The 25,717-nt window shown below is 39.3% G+C and overlaps 1 long non-coding RNA gene across 4 annotated transcripts in view; it reads left to right on the top strand.

Annotated features, from left to right (window-relative positions):
- The first annotated feature begins 225 nt into the window (after nt 1–225).
- LOC103214690 (uncharacterized) overlaps nt 226–25,717 on the top strand; it is a 197,840-nt gene continuing 172,348 nt past the window's right edge. For all 4 annotated transcript variants that reach the window (XR_012092607.1, XR_012092608.1, XR_012092606.1 and 1 more), the window contains exons 1-2: nt 226–1,373; nt 2,615–2,660. This is a non-coding gene — a long non-coding RNA (uncharacterized lncRNA). The remainder of the gene's footprint in view (nt 1,374–2,614; nt 2,661–25,717) is intronic.

The raw sequence follows: 25,717 nt of genomic DNA, 5'->3' as shown, positions 1-25,717 counted from the left end.
CCGCCGCCGCCGCCGCTACCCCCAGCACTGGAGCGCGCGCCCGAGCCCTAGCCGCAGCGCGGCCAGGGGCGGGGCCCGGCGGCCGGGGCGGAGCCCGCGGCGCAGCCTCGCCCCCGTCCCCGTCGCCTAGGCGACCGGCCGCGGGCGCTCCCGAGAGGCTCTGCGCGGCTCCGAAGCTTATGCCGGCGCGGAGATAAACAAGCACCGCGACTGCCCAGCAGCGCCGAACCCTGCGCGCCCAGTCAGACCCCAGGGCCTACGTACCGAGCATGCGCAGTTCCCGCCCGAGCTGGGAGCACTCAACCCGAGACTCCCACGTTCAGAATTCGGCGGAGATGCGATGGTAGAGGGGCCAGAGCTACCTCCAAGCTTTACCCTGAGGCGAGGAGTGAAGGGGAGAGATGCCCAAGGCCCAAGAGGGGCCGCGAGGGCCTTTGCCCGATGCCACCCAGTCTGTCAGCACTTTTAGAGCTTTGGTTTTATCTAGTATTAGCATGTGTAGCTTTAAGGGGACGGGCACCTACAGGCTTCTGCCTGAAGTTGTGTAAACGCAACAAAACGAAGCTTTCGAGTGTTAGGACACTGATAGGAGGGTGACAGCCTCCTCTGGCAGCGCCCCAGAGGGGCGAGCCAGAGGCGGCCACACACCACGGAAGTTGGGTCCAAGCCCGCTGACGTCGCCAGGGTCCCGCCCACCAATCTCTGGACCCGCCCACATTTCTTCTAGATACGCCCCTTTCTTTGCCGAACTGCAGTCGAGCTCTTCCCACGCCCTGTCAGCCGCTGATGAATTGAAAACCTGGAGAGCGGAACCCCGACCGGCAGCCGGAAGGCCCAGGAACACCTCATAGCAACAGCCGGCTAGGGGCATCTAGTGGGAAGCTGGGATTCATTCTAGCCAACCACGTCATGTCTCTGCACCCCATGGTACAATTCACGACCAATAAGAGAGCCTCCCCGTACCACGTGACTTTCCTCCTTCAACCAATCGGGGAAAAAATCTGTCGCTGAATCCGCAGGCACACCTCCCAGTGCCTCGCCAGGCGGAGGGGTTCGCGCACTCTCTGCCAACCAATCGTAGGTGAGCTGGCGAGTGACGGAAGCTTCGACCAAGCCAACCAGAGCTCGCGAGCCCCTTGCCACAAAGGCCGGCGGGATGGAGACTGGGCCTGGCTGCGGGGTTTGGGAGGGGCAGAGATTGAGGAGCCAATTGCTGTGCCCTGTTCTGGCAAAAGAACAAGATGGGTTGCAAGCCAGAATGATGAATTCCACTTTTAACATCGTCTCCGTGGCGTTCTGCCTAAATGACGGGCATGGAAATGGTGCTGAGGGATGTGGGCTGAATCGAGAACACGGGGACTTTTGTCTTCAGGGTGAGAAATGTTCCGGTCCTTAAGGAGATATCGTGCAGCAGTTGCATGGGTCTTCCAGGCGTTCCTCCCAGAACATTCTTTTTTCTTTCACTATTAAGTTTTAAAACTTAGCGTTCTGTCGCTAGCATTACATCTTAGTTACACACCCTCTCCCACCCATAACGTCAAATTTAGGAGACGTTACCTCCTCAAACATTCCTGCATTATTTTTTGCAGTTACTGGTTACTCGGTTTACTTTCTTTAAACTATGTCCTTCTCAAATTAGTCTCATCCGTTCGTTACTGTCGCACATTTCCTGCGAATAATACATTTCTGTAGTTCTGTTGTTAAAGCCTGGCATACCTCTCCCCCGGTCCTCTTACCCACAAGGTCATCATGCAGAGGGGATTTTGGTCTGAGTTAAAAGCGAGGTATTCTTTCACCATCTTTTCTGTCGATAGTCAAACTACTGCAAAGACTACTCAAATTTAGTAGTTTCCTATTTCCCTAGAGCTTCGTTATATTAGAATGGGTAACTTATATTTGCATTACCTTGCTATAATAAACACACACCAAGTTTTCATTTAAAATTATCAAGGACAAATGTCCTCTGAATTTAAAAGTGTGTATGTAGTAAAATATAACTCAGCATTTCTTGATTACATGTCATTAAAATATGAATGGTACTATCTGAGCCACCAGAATCAGCAGTGAAGGTATTATGTTAATAAAAAGGACTAAGAATCAGGACTGTTTTAAGGGAATTGGAACCGAAGAGGATCTGCTATTTCATGCTAGGCTAGTAATGTGAAATAGTGAATTAAAATTGAGAAAACTTACATGGATATTTCATATCTGAGCTACTTTGGCAGGGATGTTTCAAGAGGATGTAGGTAAGTATGATGTTCACCTAGCTTTCCAGAAGTCTCATATTTTGTGTAAAACTGGTATGCTTATTCATGGTTACTTTAGGTTAGTAGCAGCTATACTTCTTTTCCAAGGAAAGACAGACTGTCTCTTTTAAGATTCTAATTGTGCATCTTGGTAATAAGAAGTTCTTAGATTTGTTAAATAGAGTCAGGAAGCATGAAGCTTTCTCTCTAGATCATGACAACCCATCTAGTACCTTGCATTACAGAGAAGCTCTAAGTCCATTTACTTTGCAAGGAATAAAGATTCAGTGATTTATGTTTTTGAGAAATTTGCATTGGGATTGTGGGTCTAGAAGGTCGCCTTAAGCAACTGTTTTCATGACTCCTAGGTCCCTAGATGTTGAGAAGCTCTGGACTGAAGCTGTCACAAAAATAGTGAGTAATCTCCGTAGTCACTCCACTTAGCATAATAGAGAGTAGGACAGCTTTGTGACATTTCTCAGGTTATTTCCCCTGACCTCTCATCAATGCTGACGTTTTTGATAAGAAGGAGTATAGAGACTGCAGCCCTTTGGGTGGTTATAGCTCGTTTATTTACAGGCCTTATATTGACAGGCCTCAGATTTCATGCTCAGTACCATAAAGGTTGATTTTTAACCACCAAGAGGCAAAAGAAACATGACAGGTCAGAGCATATTTTCTCACCTATTCTGGCTTAAACGATGGTACTTACCTGATTTGTGGCTGTATGTGAAATGTTGGGTGAAAGATTAGCTGCTATAAAAAGGATGTCAGGACGTGTAGAGAATTTAGAGGACTTGGGGGGGAGATGGATGTCTGTTTTCTAACCCCTTAGTCATGTTCATTCTGATGCCAGCATAAACTCTATTCTGAGATGATTATAGAAATAACTTTTATCTTCGTTTGTGGGAAATAAATAAAAATGATATAAAAGAAATGTGAATTATGCCCAAGAGCTGTAAATCTGTAAGACAGTGAAAACTTAACACTGTAACTGACACTGCAGGATCCCTTTAGTTTCCGAAGTGCATTGCCAGGAGAATAAAAAGAAAGAAAATCTTCATTTCTCCTCCCTCCACTAAATCTGAGAGGGAGTTATCTCACCTATAGCCAGATACCTTCAATTATCGCAGTTGTGTTACCATGGAAACCCAGGTCCATCCTTTCTTTCTGTGAAAGATGTTGGAAAAGGTGGTATGAAGTGGGAAATCCACTGTATTCTGGGACTTCCTGACACCAGCAAGAAGCAAATATGCAGAGAATTTAATAGAACCAAATTAGTAGAGGATATTTGTAATGCGAGGGGTACTTTTCGACTGTAAAACCCTGATTCCTATTGCTTCTTATTAAAGCCTGCTTGCCTCTGATTAACCATAAAGGGGAAGGGCACGTCAAGTACCTTTAGCACCTGTGAAACGCTGCTGGCAATTATAAGGAGAGCAGACGATGGTTTCTTGCCCTCTGAGGCTCCTAATACAGTTGAGAATCTGAAATATATATGTGGAGTGGAAAGGAAGGGCCAAAATAAACTTTGTTCTTCCTTTAAAAATGTGATATGTCTCGGTGTTTTTGAAAAGAAAAGGAATTAGAATGCAGAAATTAAGAGTATGGGAACAACTCAATAAAAGAAACGTATGGGTGGACAGAGTAGATGTTTCAAAAGGCCATTTTGATCAGAAAAAAAAAATCTGAAAGAAAATGCGTAATGATTAAAATGTAGGCAGAAAAAAGAAAAAGCCTGAAGAATCTTAAGAGCTGGAGGATTCTGTGGAAAACAGAGCTTCAGTGTGGTTGATTTAACAAAGCAGAAGAGCAGGCACAGTGTTGCTTGCGTACCCAGCAGTTTCCCTTTATTTTTGCCAAAGAAGCTGGGATGAATCAGGATTGGACTTTAATAGCATTGCTTTCCCTCTGCCCACCGTTAGTCCAGAAGTAGGCATGTGACTCAGTTCTTGTCATCGGAATGGGGAGAAGGCTGCTGGGGCTGGAGGGATTTCTAGGATATTCACAAGAGTGAGGAAATATCCCTGTTTTCTGATGTCACTCTCCTTGCTTCCTGCTTTACACATTGAAATACAAGAATGTGGCCACCATTTTGGGGCTATGATGCATTATGGCATTACGATGCAATACCGTAGAAAGCCAGCAACTTCAGATGGCCAAGGAGGAGGATGGGAAGAACCTAGGTCCTGCATGACAACTTTGGACAGTCAAACTAACATTAGAACTTCCTACCTTTGGACTTATGGCTAAGTAAACAGCTGGTGTCTTTCGATTTAAGTCTGTGTTGGTAAGGTTTTCTGCATCTTACAGCAAAATACATCCCACCTGTTACAAAAAGTGTGAGCCATTCCAGCCAAAATGGGGTTTAAAAAAATCAGCAAGCATTTGTGAGCACTTTCATTTCACTAATATCCAAATGATATTTCAAAGATACTATAATATTAATTGAGCAATTACTGTGTATATTTTTTAGGCTCTGGGGATACAACAATAAGCAGTTATCCAAAAGGGCTTGTATTCTAGCAGGAGAGACAGATAGTAAGCAACCAATTACATGTTTATGTTATAAAATAATGGTTATCATTAAAACTAATAAGGAAAAATCAGGAATTAGAAAAGGCATATAGTAATTATATAAATAATATTACAAAATGTATAACTAAATAGCTGAATGAAATTACAAAAACAAACACTTTCCAAGTAAATGAGAATGAAATGTATAGTTTATAGTGACATTCCCAGAGGTCGAGAGAAACAGTAAATTGGAGTAGGTTAGTCCAGGAGAGTTGTCTGAAGGAAATTAATATTGTATCAGGTTTTGAAGGAAGTGGCTAAAGGACAGGCTAGATGGGGCAGAAGAGAACACTCTAGATGTAAGGAACGGGAAGAGCAAAGGAAGAAAGCAGAAATGAAGTAAGAGCGAATAAGGGAAATACCAGAATCACTTGATTTTTAAATTCCCTGTAGCAACAGCATTCTAGGGGCATCTCTCAGAGAAAAAGAAAGATGCCAGAAGTCTCAAAGCAAGATTATTTAAAAGTATAAAAATAATATAGGAGAAAAATACAGAAGACAAAGTAGGAGTACAAGAGTGCATTTGAAATTAAGGCGTCATTCAAAATAATGAATAATTTATAATGTGGGCGTCAAAAGAGTTGTCATAAGAAGTAATTATGGATTTAAGGGCATCGAGAAGGAGGGTTTCAAACTTTCACAAATAGAAATAGAAGGAAACATGAGGAGTGGCAAAAGATAAGGACAGGTAGAAAAACAGTTTTTGCTTGTGGTTATTTTTCCATGGTAGCTGTTATTGACATGCATTATGTAGAAATGAATGGAATTTGATTGAAAAGAAAAATTTCAATAGAACAGTAATACATAAAGATAGTCTTTTTGGTAACTAGTGTAATTTAAAATGTTTTCAGTAGAATGCCTTTTTGGTACCTTGCTGTAGGAAAATCTTTTCAACAAAAAAAGCTGTAAGTAATAATAAGTTACAGATTAGCAAAGCATTTTGGAAATAAAAAAAACCCATAGATGTGCCAAATGTAATAGTAGAGCAACAATAATAAATATTTGTAATAAAAATCAGAACTTTTTAGGCATTATGTGGTTTCTGGTCAACCATGGTTGTAGTACTAATTTTTCTAATGCTATTTTCTGTACAAATATAAGAATTTTTTAAATTAAGCTATGGTAGATATATGAACACATCTTGGTATTATTGGAGGTAGGATTTACCACTCACTTTTTGTGACCCCAAGTGTAACCCTGAACAGACTTCTGTCTTAACACCAATAGCATGTGATTGCACTGTCTTCTCCAGTGACTGGGGAAAGGGACAGTGCTTTGTTCATTTTTGTTTTACCAGCATTCAGCACATTGCCTAAAAACAATTTGGGAATTCATAAAATGTTTGTAAATAAATGAGCAACTGAGTGGACTATAATGTTGCTTCTAAAAACCCTGGGTTTTGAACACAGAGAAGATGAGAATAAAAGGAAAGGAATAAGGATTTCCCCTAAATCAAGGTGAGGTTGCTATAAGTGTCCTCCAAAGTTGGTCTAATCTCCAAAGAAACTTGTATCTCAAAAACACTAAGTCTGCAACAGGCAAGGTCAATGGCAGTTTGTAGACCTGGAATTTAGTACTGCCAGGAAAGATCTGAAAAATCACGTCTTCTATCAACTGACTGTTGTCTGAAATTCTGCACTTAGGGTTTGGGCTTTTGATGTAAAAGTTATTTTTTTCCAATTAAAATGTAAGTGGGAGATATACAGTTAAATTTCACAGTTTGTCAACTTTGGGCATGGAATTATGCTTACCTGGATGAAAAAGAAAATGAAGAAAGTAAAATAGAATAAAATAGTTTAAACTGGGGGATAAGTCATGGCATGAGTATGTGCCCAGAGCGAGTATAAGGAGGCCATGTAAATCCACTTATTTTTGTCATATACTTACTAATTTTTTTCAGTAAGGTTAATCACTCCACATGGCGTAACATGAAAAATAACAGCCTTTACAATTACTAGATTCTTAAACTCATTTCAAATACTTTTTAATTTTTATGAAATTATAAGAAGTTTTTAAACTTTGAAGCTGCATCCCTTCTCTGATTCCCTCCATTTCTCTTCTGCTTCTCACATTATCGTGTTCAGCAATGGTTTGGAGGCATCTTGGGGAAGACAGAGCAGAGTTATGGTGGAAGGACCATCTAACTCTTCTCAGCAGCCATCCAATTATCTTTTTGAGGGAAGTTATTCATCCTGCTCTCTAGAATTATCACCTCAAAAATCAGTTTCCTGCTTTTCACAGAACAGTACACCATCTTTTACTATTATCCTAATTAATATTTCTCATAGAGCCTTACAAAATATTAGTCACAATGAATTATTAACCACATTCATTGGGCTGCACTAGTTGAAAAATATGTCTTGTTTACTTAGTCAGAGCGCTATCTCTGTGCAATGGCATTGATGGTGAAATTGATCAGAGTCTACATTTGAATGAGAGAAGCTGAGGGAGACATTTCAGAAATAGTAAGCCTTATTTTCCTTGGTGTACCAGGTAGTCAAGGAAGGTTAAAGTATTTTCTTGCACTTTGTCTTGATTACATTCTTTTGGGGACTGGTCTCTGGTGTTTATTAGGTTTTTAAGATTTTGGCCATTTTCCATGCAAACTTATGTTTCCAATGAAAAGATACAACAATGCATGTTAATTGCATAAGAAATATTAATCTGTTAATGTAATTAAATTATATAAGCAACAATTAGTTTCAAAGCTGGAATGGATTAAGTCAGTTCTATACTACACACTGACAAAGTGAAAGGAACTCAAATGGACAAATTGTGGTGCTGTAAGGTTGTGATTCTTAAGATTTTTATATTAAAGTTGCAAAGTTTCCAAGTGCTCAGTGCTGCTCTTTACATTAGGGCTGTAGACTCTCTTAAGCCTGAGGGTTCTATCTGGATATGTGATTGATGGGGTGGAGGCTGGACTGAGGCTTAGTAAGACATTTAACCACACCTTGTATAATACTCCTTAAATGCTGGCTCTCACAAACACAGAAATAGCGAACATTAACTAGCTCTGTTTCAATATCTACCATCTACCTGTCAACTTAAAATCATGAAATCTATAAATTTGGAGAGGAGAGCTTTATTTCTTACTAAGAGTTGCAGCCAGCAGGGTGGCCATCCTAGCTGGCTGGGAAGTGTAACCTCAGGCAGAGACCAAAAGAAAAAGTTATTCTAGGGAGGATGAGATAGGAATTTATGCTGAATGGATTGGCCAAGTATATTTATTTAACACGTTGTAGGAGGAGCTATAAATATCCATGAAGAGGGGGCATGTGCATGAATAGTAAGCAAACATGGATGTTACGTACGTCCCTTGTTCACTTTGGTGTGGAGACTTCACATTTAAATGCATTCCAATTAAGCTCTATATGTCAAAAGGTGAAGCAGGGATATGAAGGCACTCAGTGCTCAGCCTCTGTAAACCAGACAGAACCAGAAGATGGTCAGTGGTCTCTTATCAGGAGAAAGTTACTGAAATCAGTCTTCTGTCCAATCAAAGCTGTAGCTGTAGCTTGTGGAACAGAGGGGTCAGTTAGTCAGCATCTGGTGCTCAATGAGCTATGATTGTTTCAATAGTGCTTATCTTGAGGCCAGTGCTTGTTTAGCTGCTAGAGAATAAGAAAAACCTGTGGCAATTAGACCCTAGTTTATTCTATAAGGGTAGGGGTATGTGACTTTAGCTTCTTCTGGCATGGCCTTAGGTCTCATTTATTATTTGGTACTTTATTGCCACAAGGAGCCTGTTCCATTAGTCTTATGACCTCTATTTTAACATATCTATTTTGTTTTTTTCCTCCACTTGATTCCAGAAAGGACTAAAGTACATTTCATAAATACATATAAGATAAACTTAAATAAAAATAAGAAAACTTTAAATAAAAATGAACTATATTAATACATTTCCAGTTTTAAGGGTCAAATAGATTTTTTCAAGAAACCTTTATTCAAAATAAGTTTTTTCAGAAACTGTGTTGCACATTGGTGTACATCTCTTTAAATAGATTTCACCGTGGCATTCACACTTTGTCTTGCTCTATATGTCTTAAGGTTGGGGTAGGGGGAGCATTGTTAATGCCCAAATCCTTCCCAAGTCTCATCAGTGAATAATCTGGGGGAAGGAGGGTTGGGAATGTGTATATTGAACAAAATCCTCTAAATGATTCTGACTTGCCTCTGGGTTGAAAATCAATTTAACAATACTATGTGTTTTCTGAAGTAAAGATCACACTTAAAGGAACTGGTGATCTTGGAAATTTTTACTGAGGATACTAATGAGGTGGCCTACCCCAAATCCAGAATTTAACTTAAATTCCACCTCCCCTTGTTTTCCTTAAACTAATCTCTCACCATATTTTCCAAAAACTTTATACATTCCTTCTCATGTGTACTGCAATTTGTCTTGCATTATATTTATCTTTGTCATTTCAGCTGGTATATGGACTCATGGATGTCTGGTGGGGAGGAGGGTGGAGAATCTATAAGTTTTTTCATCTTTCTAATCTTTATTATGCTTTAGTCCATAGTATATATTCAATAAATGTTGAATGAATTGGATTAAATATAAAACAGTAAATGTTATGAAAAGTATGCTTAATTTTCAAATTATCAAATTATTTTATTCTCCCTACTAAAGGGAAATCAATGGTGTTTTTCAACTTTGAACTGAAACTCTAAACTATATGAACTCATAGCAATGTGAAATTTTAAACAGTATTATTCTTCAAAAGACAGTAACATAGGCTTAATTCACAGAAACTGCAACTGGGTCTCATCCTTTAAGCAATCGTTTTTAATGTTCTAACCAAATCCTTATACTAAAAGACAACTGCTGAATGTGATAAAGTAATGGAAAAATATAGAAAAACTCCCATTTTCTCTATCTCATTGCGTGTGAAATCATTCTTAAAAAGAATCACTTCCACTTCAATTTGAATCAAAAATAGCCAATAAGGCGATTCTAACTGGTTTAAAAAAAGCCAACAAGAATAAAACAAATCGGCCGGGCGCGGTGGCTCAAGCCTGTAATCCCAGCACTTTGGGAGGCCGAGACGGGCGGATCACGAGGTCAGGAGATCGAGACTATCCTGGCTAACACAGTGAAACCCCGTCTCTACTAAAAAATACAAAAAACTAGCTGGGCGCGGTGGCGGGCGCCTGTAGTCCCAGCTACTCGGGAGGCTGAGGCAGGAGAATGGCGTAAACCCGGGAGGCGGAGCTTGCAGTGAGCCGAGATCTGGCCACTGCACTCCAGCCTGGACGACAGAGCGAGACTCCGCCTCAAAAAAAAAAAAAAAAAAAAAAAAAAAAAAAAAAAAAAAAAAAAAAAAAAAGAATAAAACAAATCACCAAGGTAAACGAGTTTTAAAAGGTATGAGTCATCAAGGTTAAAAAATATTAGAAAAATATATAAAAACTTACACATGTCCTTAATATAGTTTTGTCTTGTGTCCCCTTAAAATTTCAGTAGCTTTTCTTGTTGCTTAGAAATCAAGGACATCTGATGGGCAGGACTTTGACAAGCTGCTAAGGAAACTATTTATGATGTCTTCAGTCCCCATATTAAAGACCCCCTTTTTCATTCCAGCTGAGGGCTGGTGTAGGCAGGACAGGAAAGCTTACAGATGGTGGGAGGTGCAGAACCTTCATAGGGGCTGAGGCAAGAATATCCAGATGACAGCAGACGGGAGAGAGAATAAAAGATGCCAGCCTCCTCATTGTGAGTTTACAGTGGCTGCCTTAGTCGGGGGCTTTTGGCATGGTTCTTATGAATTACACAATCTAATCTACTTCTGTACAGAAGATTTTAGAGGCACAGTTGAGTGTGCTAAAATGGCATTACTACCTACTCAGAACATGATGCTTCTGTGTGCCCATATGCCCAACTTATTTTCAAATGTATTTGAGAAAAATAGAAAATAGGCATTCTTAGTACTAGAGACACACAATAAAAATGCGCATGACTCTATCCATTTGTAGGTTTCTTGGGAGTTTTGTCAGGCTCCAGGGGACCCATTTTTGTACTACATGAGTTCTCTGGTCATAGATCATTGATGTCATTGGCACATGGTGCCTAGCTCATGAGCCAGTAAGATTTGTTTCCTCCTAGGAATTTAGAACTGGAGTCCAGAGGGTGGGGCTGGGCATTTGAACTAGGAAGTAAGGAAAGCCACACTGGGAAAGCCTTTGATGGCCTCTGTGTACAACTTAGCAGAAATGCTAATCTACAGAGAAATGTCAAAGAATAAAGTCGATTCTTAGAGAAGTAGTGATGGCTCACTTAGTTCCTGAGAGCTTTCCTACTCATGAGGAGATCCAATCGCATTTTCTACCATTGGCATTGAGATCCCCGCCTCCACCCCAACATTACACTAAATTTTCCTTTCAGTTAGTATCAGTGGTTTTCTGGTTTTCTATTACAACCAGAAGGTTCCTGAAAAAGACAAAATTATCCTGTTAGAACATGTTCTCTTATATCTCTGTTAAGAATACATTGGAAATGAACAGCATTCTATTGTCAGTTTGTCGGCATTAATTATAAATTATGGCCCAATAATTTTACAGAACCTAATTGCATATAGCTGATGACAGTGACTTCTGGAGCTGCTTTATGATAGTGTTAGTTAGAGGGTCCTGCCAGATTCCCTGGAGGAGATAGTTTGTCCTTTCTGTAATGATGGAAATAATGTCTCTCATGCAGGTTTAATAACAAGATGCAGTACAAAAGCTCCAGGCACTAGCCAGGTCATGTGACATGAGGCCTGGGATCAGCTTATCTCACAAACCCAGACATAGAACCCCGTGCCAGTCCCACAACAAGTGGACAATCCAGGAGGATTTGAGTATTTCCTGCAGCTATTCAACAGATACAGAAAGAGGTGGTTTGCTTCAACTTAACTATTTATTGTTGTTCTTATGCAGCAACAATTCTCCGGTTGTCATCTGGAGAAATGGAAAAGTAATATGAAATCATCTAGTTCCTCCTTAAGATAGTACTTGGGATCCTGTGAATGCAGGGATTTCCTTATTGTCCTCCCTGCAGGGAGGGGCATTCAGGGCTTCTGGATCATAACCTTGGTCACATTTTAAAACTTGATGTAATATCTAAAATAGCTGTATTTATATTTTAAACTAACTTGAAAATGAAACTACTAGACCATATAATTTACCTACTAAATTTGGACATTTTTGAGAATAAAAAGGGATGCTAATAATAATAAAATGAAAACAGGCCTTATAAAACCATCAGGTCTCATGAGACTTACTCCAAGAACGGTATGGAGAAATCACCCCCATGATTCAGTTATCTCCCACTGGGTCCCTCCCACAACATGAGGGAATTATGGGAACTGTAATTCGAGATGAGATTTGGGTGGGGACACAGCCAAATCATATCACAATGTTAAGTTGCTCTTAATCATTTTATTGATGAAGTACAACAGGTTGATTAGTAATACAGGAATTTTACCTGATCCTTACTTACCTGTTTTGTGAATGTTATTTTGGAGAAATCCACTCCTATGATTTGTTTATAAGAGGTCTAGCATGGAGTGTCGGTGATCAGATTTAGAGAATTATAACTGTGATATTAATGAGGACTGACAATGTGGATGATGATGATCCAATTCATGTGCATCAGAAAAAAATATCACAACTTGATTTTTTTACCTGCTTTGTTTCAATTAATCCTAATTTTTAGAAAACAGATAAATGCATGACCCAGACAAGGGTCTTTGCTTAGTAAAGATTTGGAATTTTCTCATGCCAAGAGATCCTTTCCTGAGGCCTTTTCCAATTGAATCCAAAGTTTGCCATCCACTTCTTCCAGAGGAGAAGAATCTAGATTTAGTAGATTATTGTTATTATTATTTTGCCAACTTCTAGTCTCTCCTTCATGTATTAGACAGCTCCTTAAAGTTTCTGGCTATAGCCCAGCCCTCCAGCTCCCTGACTGAGATGGGACCTATCGGAAGCATGTGGGTGTTAAAATCCCAACTTGCCTCCATTCCTCAAGCCCTGGACTTAAATTAGGGTCCTCCGGCCCTGTGGATAGCCTTAACCTCATTACCTCATTTCCACCCCAGGTTTGAATTTCTTCTCTCTTTCTGTATCTAGTGATTTCCCATTCTATCTTCTAATCCTGACTTTAATGTAATTATATTTGCTATATTTTGTTCAATAATTACAAGTTATTGGAATGGGGCCAAGAGCCCTTTCTCAGCAGTTTAGTCTCCAGATGTTGGTATAAATGAAGATTAGACTTCTCCTGATCTTCAAATCTTTCAGAATGCCATGTCTAATTTTTTTCATGAACAGAATTAACAGAGGAAACCAAAGCCAGTATCTAAAATCTCAGAGTCCATCACAATGTTTTGAGTTCGTCATATATTGTGACATAGTCCATCACAATGTTTTGGGAAAACAAAACAGTCTCCTACCCTAAAATACTTAGTATCTTTAATTAAAACCACCAACATTAAACCCTGATGGCAGTGAAACCGCCAATTTTAAACTTTGCGAAGGAGCTGGGGTTGTTTTACTAGGAATAATCACAACAGGTCAGGTAGTATTTGTGGAGGGTTCACTTTTGTGTAGGAGTATGGGGGTCACCGCAAGAAGTTCTGTCCACGCCAACTCAACCCTTGAGGAACATGGAGCACACATCAGAATGCAGATGTACACTTGCCTTTACAGTGTCCAAGTTCCTATCAGTGAGCCACACTGTTCTCAGTTCCTCAGGGTCCACAGTCTTTTCGCACGTTTTTTATTTGGTACCCTGAACTATCACTGGGTACCTTCACTGTAGCTTCGGTCAAGATGTGATTGTTGTAGACGCATTCACTGACATGTGTGTAGGGTTTTCCTGGATTTGTTTTCCCTTGCAGTTTTGGGTGGCTGGTTCTCTGGGGCTCAGTGACGACACCAGGCAGTCGGAGTAAGGCTGTGCTCTGGCAGGGACTGATGAGGCCTGGAGGAGCGGGGGTGTGCATAGACTCACAATATCTTTTTCTTTTTTTTTTTCTTTTTGGCATTTAAAAAGCATCAGATTACATTGTGAATAAATCCATATTGGAAGGTTATTTTAGTCAGTAAGCACCAGTCTGCCAACCACATAAGCTGTACAATAGCCTCTATCAGGCTGCTTAAAGGAAAGTGGGCTGAAGATTGATGCAGGATGCCAGGACTTGCATCCTAAAAGTCAGGCTCTTTCTCTTCTGCCTTTACTACAGAGGGAAAGGAGTAGGGGAGACCAAGGTAAAGAGTTTCATGAACCTCCACTCTCCCCCTCACGTCAGCTCTCAGCACTAAAGAGGCAAGTTAGGAAACACAAGTGTCCATCAACAGACTAAATGGATGAACAGAATGTTCTATATCCACACAGCCGAGTGTCAGCCCTAGATAGGAAGGCAATTCTGACACATGCTACAACATGGACGGACCTTCAGGACATTATGCTATTGGTGAAATAAACTCATCACAAGCAAACACTGTATGATTCCACTTATATAAAATATCTAGAACAGGCAAATTCATAAATATAGAAAGTAGAAGTCACCAGGCACTGGGGGGAGAGGGGAATGGGGAATTGTTGAGTGAGTATAAGAATTCTGCTTGAGTTGACGAAAAAGATCAGGAGAGGGATGATGGCGATGGTTGTACAGCATTGTGGATGTACTTAATGCTGCTGAACTTAAAGCCACTTCAAGTGGCTTCTGTGTATAAAACCACCGTTCTTAAAAAGGCAAGTTGAGGGGATTACCACTTCTGGAAAGATGGAGTGGATTCACTTTTCCCTGTTTCTCACTGAGCACAACTAAAACCCCTGGACATGCATGATATGTAGAACAAACACAAGAGTCTAAAAGGTGGAGAGAAGAAAGCAAAGCCTCCAGGGACCTTGTGACCCAATAAATAACACAGATGTGAGTTTCCTCGGTTTTCTTTTTGCTTCATATAACCTAGACTAGGTGCTGCAGAAGTTGCCTGCTTGGAAACACACCAATAAATGCAGGCCAAAAAAAAGAAAAAAAGAAAAAAGAAAAAAACCCTGAGTAAAGGGCTTGACATTGAAGGTTCTGGTTTCATATTTGATGGGGGAGGGAAGCAGGTGGAGCTGCAATAGGTGACTCGATGTCTAGGCCTAGAGAGTAGCCCCCAGATCACTGTGGATGTAAACTTGCTGGAAGGATCTCAGAGACACCCATTGAGTCCCCTAAATGTTTCCTTTATTCAGATTATATAAAACTTTTGTTTTACTCTATTTAGGTTAAATAGTACACAAAACATTGCCTCATTTCCAATCTTCACAAAAAATTTCAAAGACTGGCTTGATACAGTATGTAGTATGGGACTCCTTGGTTATTGTAGCTCAATACAGTGTCTGCAGAAACTGAGCCAGCTCAGGTGATTCTACCCCAAGTAACTATGGCTACTCAGGAGAAATTATACCCAGAACTGACATTATTCCAGCACTTTTAAACAAATACTGAGAATTTCTAAAATTCAAACATGGTAAAGATTAGCTAACCTTTAATCCTATGAGAAGAACAACATTTAACCCCAAAGAAATCTTCAGTTGCAAGTCTCTTTACAGCTCTGTAAACAGCAGGGTGGGGAATGAGGTGAAGACTGCACCTGACAAATCACCAAACCCTTGTTTCTGTTCCTTTGTTTTCTCATCTGTAAAATGGGGATAATAATAAAAGTTCTTCTAAAGGTTTAAAAACACCATGTTAGCTACTCACAGTTCTCATCACAAACAGTAAATCTTGGAAAGCAGGGACTCTCTTTGCCTTTAGAACATTCCAGAAAAACCTAGTCTGCTGTCTTGTAGACATTCAGGAAGGACTTAACTGATCACAGCATCGTGTCCACTGCTGAGCACTCAGTACCAGTACTCTGAGCTAGGGAAGACCTGGAAGGTCTCTTTGTATCCCTGGGGCCAGAAATCTACACCACCTGGTCAAAGGTCCTGTTCTTGATGGCTTAGAAATCTGACCACTCTGTGATCCCAGGCAGGAATATCCCAGTGGCAGAGGAGACGGGCACAGTTCTTCATTAAAACAACCATATCATTTCTTATACATCCTCCTCGGAGGATCTCAGGATTATCTTGGCTTCTTCAAATCTAATTAAACCATGAAGCCACCCTATGAACGAGTGGACTTTTTAATCCCTGTCTTGCAAGTTGAAAAACTTGTTTGGTTAAATTATAATGTCAGGCATACTAATTTAGGCATATAAGAAGTGTAAGCAACATTCAACACTTACTCCATATTTTATCCACTGGGTTCTACTTGGCAGGTACCAAAGAAGGAAAATTAATACCTTATCATTTATGCCTGCTGTTTTTTTGTTTTTGTTTTTTAACCTCCCCTAGTTATCTAAGGGACTTTAATTCTCTAAATCTCAAAGTAGTAGGCTGACTTTAGTGTAAGTAAGATGTAAATGTAGTGATCACGTTTTGAGGGATCTAGATATTTAATTTATAATGTCTCGAGTTAAGGACAAATAACAGAATTTCTTTATACAGCAGTCTCAATTTGGCAGTGGTTAGTAAAAATTTATTTAAAAGGCCTAAATCAAAAGTTAATGAAATTGGTTGTTTATTTCATCTTCTGTTAAAGGATAACCCCAAACTTCATTCTTGGGTGTCCTCACTTTCTTATTTACATGAATTATTTATCTTATGTCTCAAAATTTAATACATGTCATAGAGCTGCAGATTACACAATTCATCTTGGGTTTTGTAGTTTGCCGTCTACACGGGTAATCAATCTCAGCTATTAGTTTTATTTATTAAACCCAGCTCAAAAAGTAAAAGTTTGACCCTATCTTATGCAGAAAAAAAAAGATATGGTTAGTCCGAGATGTTGGATGCAGTGCAGCTAAAAAGAAAACCAATTTAAGTGAAAGGTGAATTAATAAATGCTGTGCCAATCCTGCATATCAGGATTATGGGAGGAGATTAATGTTTTATTCCTGCCAAGGCAGAAATCAGAACATGCTGGACAGCAGGTAAAAAAAAATTAAATAATGGTTTCAAAAGTCATTCTGAATCAGTGAAACAAACTTTGGAAATGTTAAGAAAGGAACTGTTAGGTATAAAAACCCCACCAGCCTCAGCTTAGCTGATTTTTTTTTTTTTTTTTTTTTTTGAGACAGAATTTTGCTCTTCTTGCCCAGGCTGGAGTGCAGTGGCACAATCTCGGCTCACTGCAACCTCCACCTCTCAAGTCCAAGTGATTCTCCTGCCTCAGCCTCCCAAGTAGCTGAGATTACAGGCCTGTGCCACCACACTCAGCTAATTTTTTGTATTTTTAGTAGAGATGAGATTTTACCATGTTAACAAGGCTGGCCTCTAACTCCTGACCTCAAGTGATCTACCTGCCTCAGCCTCCCAAAGTGCTTGGATTACAGGTGTAAGCCACCACGTCTGGCCCTAGCTGATCATTTTAAAAAATAATATTAGTTTCTATCCTAAGATCCTCAAGCAAAATGTTCAATAAGCTTAGTCAGTAAGTCCACTGACAAAAAGCTTAGAAAACTACTAATGAAATCCTTTTTGAGTGGTGTTTTGTGTGCTGCCTTCACTTGAAAGTTCATAGTAGAGGAAGATTTAGGTCCTGTGACTATGCGTCTGGACTTGGGGAGGACAGAGGCGGAGGAAAGATGGGTTACAAATTAAGAACCTGAGCTCAAAAATTTCAGGCCGTGCTCAGCTATTCACATCATTTTTTTGCCCCACTTCATATTAAGACTTATGTTTGTCACCCAATTTCATAAAACTGTCTTCATTTTTAAGCTTTCCAACCAGCTAAATAATGAACTTTTATTAAGTAGAATACTATTGTAGAATCCTAGGAACTTGGCCACTAAATAGCATTGCAGATAGAGAGCTCAGTAGGCTGAAGTCATAATGATTGGTTTTTCCTCAGTGTTCATAAACATCTTTTCTCAGGCAGCAAAGTCTTTATATGTGCTGTTTCCCTCCTGCCTAGAACATTCTCTTTCCTCATTCCCTATTTAACTCATACTCAACCTTCAAATCTCAGTGTACAAGATTTTCTAGGGAAGCCTTCTAACATTCCGGATGAACAAAGATCCCTTTGTTATAGATTCTCATTTCCTTTCCACAAAACTTCTTTTGATTTCCATAAAATTTTCACTTATCCATAGAATTATTTTATTGGTGTCTGTCTCTCCCAAGGGAAAGTAAGTTCCATGAAGTCAGGTGTCTCATCGTTTTACCTCTAGTTCTTAGCACCGTGATTGCAGCAGAGCAAGAACTCCCATTACCATTTGTTGAATCAGTGGCTGAAAAGCAAGAGCAATTATGCTTTTGAATTTGGTGGAAAAAAGCGTGCAAAACACAACTTCTGTGCCTTTTATAACCATTATGGAATCAGTATCCTTGAGGTCAATAAGAAGGGACAAGTTTTCCTTAGTATTTTAAGCACAGGGATGACTATACATATGAACAGCAACCGTCACATAGAGCGTCAGCTCATTAGGAAATAAGTATGAAAAATGTTTGAATGGATGATTCGCTATTGTGCTGCAAATACATAAGTGGCTTTGGAATTGACATCAATTTTCTATTATTTGGTTGGAAGAATGAAAGAGGAGAAAATTGAGATGGCCCCACTGAGTGCCTTGATCATTGATAATTATATCCTGCTTTTCCCACTGCTGTAACATCTGCTGACCTTCCAGGACATGTTTTATTGCTCTATTGCAGCAGGAGAGATCAGCAACGAGACCATCTCGTAAAGATTAGAAAATGGGATTTCCTTTTGTTCTATGACCTCAACGCCCCCTCCTCCCCACCCGTTGTGGCCTTTAGTTCCTCTTTCTTTTGTCAGGGAAGGTGTCACCTATGGATTTCCTCTTCAAAATTGCAAAGGAAATTCAAGGTTTCATTCCTTTTCAGCCTGCTGCTTGGCCTAGTGACAAAACCCAGCGATTGTTTTAAATATAAATATAAATGAAATAGTAAAAATTGAGACCTGAGCAATAAATTTTCTGTAGTTCATTTTCATCTCATCTCCAGTTTATGCAACACATGTCCATTGCATATCTTTGATACAGAAGGCACTATGGTATGTGTTAGCTAATAAAATGAAAACATTCACATTCTAGTAGGAGGAGCAAAGTTGCAGTTATCAATCTAAGATAGACAATGATAAATATTAAAATAGAAGCACAAAGAAAATGTTATAGAAGCACAGGGGAAAGGGAGACTAATTCCAATTTAGGGGTTTTGGAAGATTTGAGGAAGGATTTGGACCTTGAAATGTGGATCTTTAATAATGGAGAAGCTGCACTTTGGGAGGCTGTGGACAGATCACCTGAGGTCAGGAGTTCAAGACCAGCCTGGCCAACATGGTGAAACCCCATCTCTCCTAAAAATACAAAAATTATCTGGGTGTTGTGTCATGCACCTGTAATCCCAGCTACTCAGGAGGTTGAGGCAAGAGAATTACTTGAACCCCAGAGGCAGAGATTACAGTGATCTGAGATCGCTCCACTGCGCTTTAGCCTAGGCAACAGAGCAAGACTGCATCTCAAATAATAATAAAAGTAATAATAATAATAATAAAGATTTCAGGGAGCTTAAAGAGGAAGAAGAGGGTCTTCTAGGCAGAAGGAGCAAGGGAAACCTAGACAAGAAGGTAGGAAAGCATGAAGGATGCTTTAAAATCATTGAATAATACTGTGTGGCTGGAGTTTGCAATGTTTGGAGATAATGAGAAGTAGATGATAAAGGTAGATGGAGCCTATGTATAGAGTAAGCCTCGAATGCTATATAAGGCAATTTGGGCTTTATTCTGTAATAGGATATATTAGGGAAGGTTGCCTTGATCTAAGTTTTAGTAAGTTTTTGTTTGGTGTGGTTTAGTAAGACAGCTGGAATTCTACTCTGATGAGGTGGTGAGAGATTAACAGGGAGACCAGCTCAGTTCTTAGGATTCTTCCTACGTCTGGTCCTCTTATTCTCTAGAGGTTTTTGGCTTGGATCTACTTGAGGTGAGGACAAGGGTTTTGTTGACTGGAAGTGGGACAAATCCTGCTCAGGTTGTATCAGAACTTACAATCTGCAGAACAGGCTGGTTACATGGTGGCCTGGTTCATAATGTCGCTGGGCCCTTGAGGCCCAAGGAAGGTGATGGAGGACAAACAATGTTTTTCTCTGCTACCTTGGAGGCCTGCATGTGCTCTTCTTCAAGACTCAAAGTGTGACTCAGTGTCATCATGGATTTTGATGTTCACTTCAGCTTTGTAAATTTCCTTAGTGAAATTTCCTCCCATAGCCTGGCAGTAGTAGGATGCCTGACAGTTCTGACAGTTTTTGTTTTCATTCTTTTTTTTTCTGTCATTTCCTTCTTTTGTGCATGTGTGTCATATATGTTTCAGTGTAAAGTTGAGAAAGGCTGAATCTTGAACTGTTATCCAGATGTCATCTTGGACCACAAATAAGCACATGATATTTTGAAGTTCCTTTTGGTGATTTCCTGTTACAATGGAAATAAGAAAATCTCATGATATATTTCTTGCCTGTGATTATTTACAAAAGTCAGATGAGACTGAAGGGAAGTTGGAAGATCATCTGGGCCACTGCAACAGCAGCCCAAGAGAGAGGGACTCAGGACCAGGACTCAGGCCATCACAGTGGAAATGGAGAAGAGAGGATAGACATGAGAGTTGCCAAATGGGTAGAATACATAGGGCTTTATTGTCAACTGGATATAGCTACTGAGAGGAAGGGTACATTTGCTGTATTACTCAGGTTTTTGACTTTGGTGACTGAGCAGATAGATGAAAATGTCACTCAAAAGGAAGGAAAATGTAAGAGTAAATATAAAGATTTTCACAAGGCTAATCATGACTTTGTTTTGGGTATGTTGAGATGGGCGTGCCTGGGAGGTTTGTAGGTGCCTATATATGCAGTAAGAAGTAAATGCATGGCATTAGAGCTCAGTGGGTCTATCTGGCTTGGATTTGTCATTAGGATGTTACTCTGCCAAAGAACTGAATGAATTTATGCCAAGGAACTGAACAAATTTCTCAAGAGTATACCAGTAGAAATGAAGATAAGAGGGCCAAGGTCAGAAGCTTAGAGACCACATGTTATGTTGTGAACAGAGAAAGAAGATAGCACCAAAAAATGAGAAGGAAAGGCCATGAGAATGAGACAGAGATAGAAGATGCTGACTGGTGACTGGTGAAGGGAGGAAAGGAGGGAGGGAGGAAGTGGCAGGAAGGAAGGAAGGAAGAAGGGAGAGTTCCTGTTTAGGAATGGTTGAATGAGCTGGATTGAGAAATGTTCACTCTCCATGTAGACATATGGAAATAGTGGCTGAACTACAAATTTTACCAAATGCTTAGCAGAATTCTAAGGTATTCTCGCTGGTTTCCAGAATTGAGGAAGGAATTCGGCTAAAGTAGTGAACAGAAGTTGACACAGTTGCATATTACTATTTATCCCAAATAAGTGAATGGATTTCCCAAGGGTGAGCATATCAGATGTGAATATAAGGGAGTCAAGGATGTATATACTCAACTTCCAGGACAGGAAACATATCTTAGTAAGTGGGATTATGAAGCCCACTTAGGGACAGAGTCAAGTCTATAATTTCCCTGTTTAGTAGGGAGCCAGGACCAACAAATGGGCTATCTAGTCCGTGGCCCAGAAAAACTTCACTGACTGGCCTGAAAAAGAAGCTAGATTTGCTCCATTTGCCCTGGACACTGGGCAGGAATCAAATCTCCTGAATGCAGAACCCAGAGATGCCATAGTAGACAGTGGTGCTGAGACAAGCTCAGAGGAAAAAATTCAAAGGACTGAGGAGACTTACTTGTATGGGAAAGACACTTTAAAACAGAATAGTGCAGTATCTCAGAGACTTTAAAATAAACATTTAAATTGTTCAAAGGGAGAAAATAAGGAGTAAGAATTCCTATTTCAATAGTGGGACTTATTTTTGGGTAAAAGGAGCACACAGATTTATAAAAAGCGTACAGACATTTTAAACAGTGAAATACATAGTAATTAAAATAAAGATCAAGATAGATTAAACAAGAGTGGATGCAGATGAAGAGAAAATTAGTGAAATGTAAAGTATATCTGATGAAAAAATACAGAATGCATCACAGAGAGACAAAGAGAGGGAAAATATGAAAAGCAGAAAGAAGAGACCTGGGAACTACATGAGAAGAGTCAATATACAGCTAATAGAACGTCTGGAAGGAGAAAATAAAGAGCCTCGTGGGAAGCAATAATAAAAAGAATGATTACAACGTTTTAAAGTTGGAAAAGTCATGCAGAGCCCCAACCAAGAGAAATAAAAAAAAAACAACTGCATCTAGAAACCTTATATTAAAATTGCAGAACATCTAAGATAAAGAGGAAAAAGTACAAAGCTAGAGGAGGCAAGAGACATCATGTATAAAGGAACAAGCCAAATCAAGGGTTGACTTCTCATGCACCATCTCTGTGATCATAGATATCAGAAGACAATGCAATATCTTCAAAATACTGGGGGAAACTAGATTGTATATCCACTTAAATGTCATTTAAGAAAAGGCAAACATTTTCATACATTTCTAAGAAAGATTACTACCCACTGACCCTTCTAGCAGCAACTGCTAAGGGATTCACTTCAATTAAAAAATGAGAAATTTCCTTCCAGAAGGAAGGAGTAGGAAGCCCACACATATAGAGAAAACTGATTTATGTCTGAAAGGGTATTGCAGACCAGTGAACAAAAGAAACACTATTCAATAAATGGTGCTAGGGCATTTCACTGTCCTCCAGGGAAAAGCAAAATGATACTGGATCCCTGCTGCACTTTATATACAAAAATCAATCCTTAGCGGAATAATTTGAAAGGCAAAATTGCTACAGAAGAAAAATATAAGAAGATATCTTTATGACCTTAGGGTAAAGAAGAATTTATTAAACCATAAATAAAAGGCTTGATAAATTTGACAATGTTACAAGTAAAAAACAAAACAAACAGAACAAAAAACCTCTCCCCCAAAAGGACTGACATGTAGAACAATTTTCAGAAGAGAAAACTTAAATAGCTAAAAACTTATTACAAAAACAGAGGCTTAACTATACCAGTAATCAGAGATATGTAAATTAAATGACCTGGCAAAAAGGTAAGTAGACTATATCTAACACTGGAGAGAATGTGGCATGAAAATCTGGAGATAGTATCTGGAGATAACTAATGTCCATTCACAGAAGTGAGTTAATATTTAAAGTAGTCACTAATCTAGACCATGTTAGGGCATCTTCATGCAGTGGAATGCTATACAGCAGTAAAAATGAATGAACATTAACTCTCGGGATGTGCCTGGATGATTCTCACACTCATAATGCTGAGTGAGTCAAGTAAGTTGCACAAGAATACATAATCTATAACATCATTCACATCAAATTTAAAATTCAAGCAATATTTCATGTAGTTTAAGGATACAGAAGTAATAAGATTATGAGGAGCGGCTTGGGAATGGTGTTGACCAAATTCAAGAGGGAGAGTTATCTGATCTGGAAGAATTCACAGAAAGTTTCAACTGTGTTGTGAATAGGTTGGTTATTAAGCTTGGGGGTAGGTAGATGGACGTTTGTTGCTGTATCCTCTATATCTTTTTACTTTATTTTATTTTTTTTGAGATGGAGTCTTGTTCTCTCACCCAGGTTGCAGTGGCATGCAACCTCTACCTCCTGGGTTCAAGTGATTCTCCTGCCTCAGCCTCCCAAGTTGCTGGGATTACAGACACCACCACCAGTCCTGGCTAATTTTTGAATTTTTAGTAGAGACAAGGTTTCACCATTTTGGCCAGGCTAGTCTAGAACTCCTGACCTCAAGTGATCCACCCGCCTCAGCCTCCCAAACTGCTGGGATTACAGGCGTGAGCTACCGCGCCTGGCCTCTATACCTTTTTAGATCTTAAACATTGCATAACGCTTTTCCAAAATGAAAAGAGTAAACCAGAGATGAGGAAATGGAGAGGACTATTCTTTCCACCTTTTCTCAGTGGAAGGGAAGAAAAGAAGAGAATGATTTTTAAAATATTTCTTGATACAAAATTATTTGGAAGAATTTAACAGTTTGTACAATTTTGTAGGGAAACCAACATTTGAAGCTGTAAAATTATGTGCTTAAACTCAATATATTCAACTTAGTGAAATAATGTTTATTCTTTGGTCTGTAGAAGCTGGAGATGATTTTTTTCTTCATATTCCTTATTATTCTCTAACTAATCTAGCTTTTTGAGAAGAATCAATAGTATACATATAGAAAAAGTATCAGTGTGAAAAATATTGAGTCATTGAATCTATTTATAAGGAGTATTTTTCCAAAGAAGCTGAAATTTGATGATATGAAGCTCTCCCACAATTTGTAGTCCAAAAGTAGATTGTTTGGAAAATGATAAAGAAATCAAATACTTCTTTATTATTTTCAATTTCAGACACTAAACTGGATATCTTTAGATATTTTATTTCATGTCTTCACCATAAAACTTACAAAAACAAAAGAGCTCACCAACATCTATGTCTCTTTGGTGATGTTGCACATATATTTTTAAATGTGTGTTAACAGTTATATGCTTTCATTGTCTCCCCTTTAAAATTAAATCAATCTTTTTCTGACTAGGGAACAGTGTGTTCTGTACTAAAGGAAAACCCCTGCTTGGAACAAAGGTGTTGCTGAGTAGTTCTGCCAGAGACTTTCATTTCAAAGGCAGAATTTTATTTCACAGGAAATGTGAATCTGAAAGTATTTTACTAGTAATTAGCTTTTAAAATAGCAAGTGACTTCATGTTCTTCATTTATGCTTGGAAGCTGGATGTGGAATTTGTGGGGTTTTTTTTCTGACTTGTGTGAAATTGTTAGGGACACGCCATATTCTAGCTAAGAAATAAAGATGTACCAAACTTGGCTTTCACCTGAGACATCACCCACTGCCTACAGAATAGTCCCGAGGAGATGGTAAGCCCAGATGTTAAGGGATATCAACTAAGTGTCCCAAGTTGGTGATGTTCCAAGCAGGGACCCCAGCTCCTTATACTTTCATCCTCATCTCCAGTGAAATTTTCACAGGATTCATCACCGTGATAGCACTCGCTAAGTGTTCTATCTTATTGTCTTCATTTATAGATGGTAAAACTGAGACACAGAGAGATTTTTTTTGTATTAGTTTTGATTTTTAAAACTATTACATTAAAATTTTCTTTTTCTCAAGTTCTGGGTTTGTTGGTGCTCCCTTAATTACTATACCTGAGACAGGTGACTAAGAGAGTGTAAGGGTCTGGCCAAAGGCTCACAGTTAGTAAGCAGTGGGAGACAAGATTGGTGCCTAGGAAATCTGACCTCAAAGCCACTTCCCTTCCCATATTTGAAGACATTAAACTGGGACATTGCCATGAGTGACTGATACAGACAGATTCTGGCACACCCCTGGCTGCTGTTATCGCTGATAAGTTGGGGCTTACATCTCTACCTCAACCTTTCACCGATGCACATACTCAGTTTTACTAGGTAACACGTAATAGTTTTCTAAAGTGATGATACCAATTTAAACTCCAAACACTACATGAGAGTACCTTTTGTTCAATGGTTAAATTTTTTGCTGACCTGATATGTGTGAAATGGTACCTTTTGTGGTTTGAAATTGCATTTCCCTGATTACTAATGGATAATTTTTCATATTTTGGGGCCATTTATGTTTCCTCTTCTATGAAATGCCTGTTCATGTCTTTTGCTCATTTTTATATTGGGTTGTTTGTCCCTTTTAAAATTGTTTCGTAGGAGTCTTTAACATATTCAAATACTAATTTTTATCTCCTGTATGTGCATCAAGTATCCTGTCTTAGT

Source organism: Chlorocebus sabaeus, chromosome 3 (assembly GCF_047675955.1).
Source record: "Chlorocebus sabaeus isolate Y175 chromosome 3, mChlSab1.0.hap1, whole genome shotgun sequence".
Taxonomy (NCBI): Eukaryota; Metazoa; Chordata; class Mammalia; order Primates; family Cercopithecidae; genus Chlorocebus; species Chlorocebus sabaeus.
This window is presented reverse-complemented; position numbering and strand designations above follow the sequence as displayed.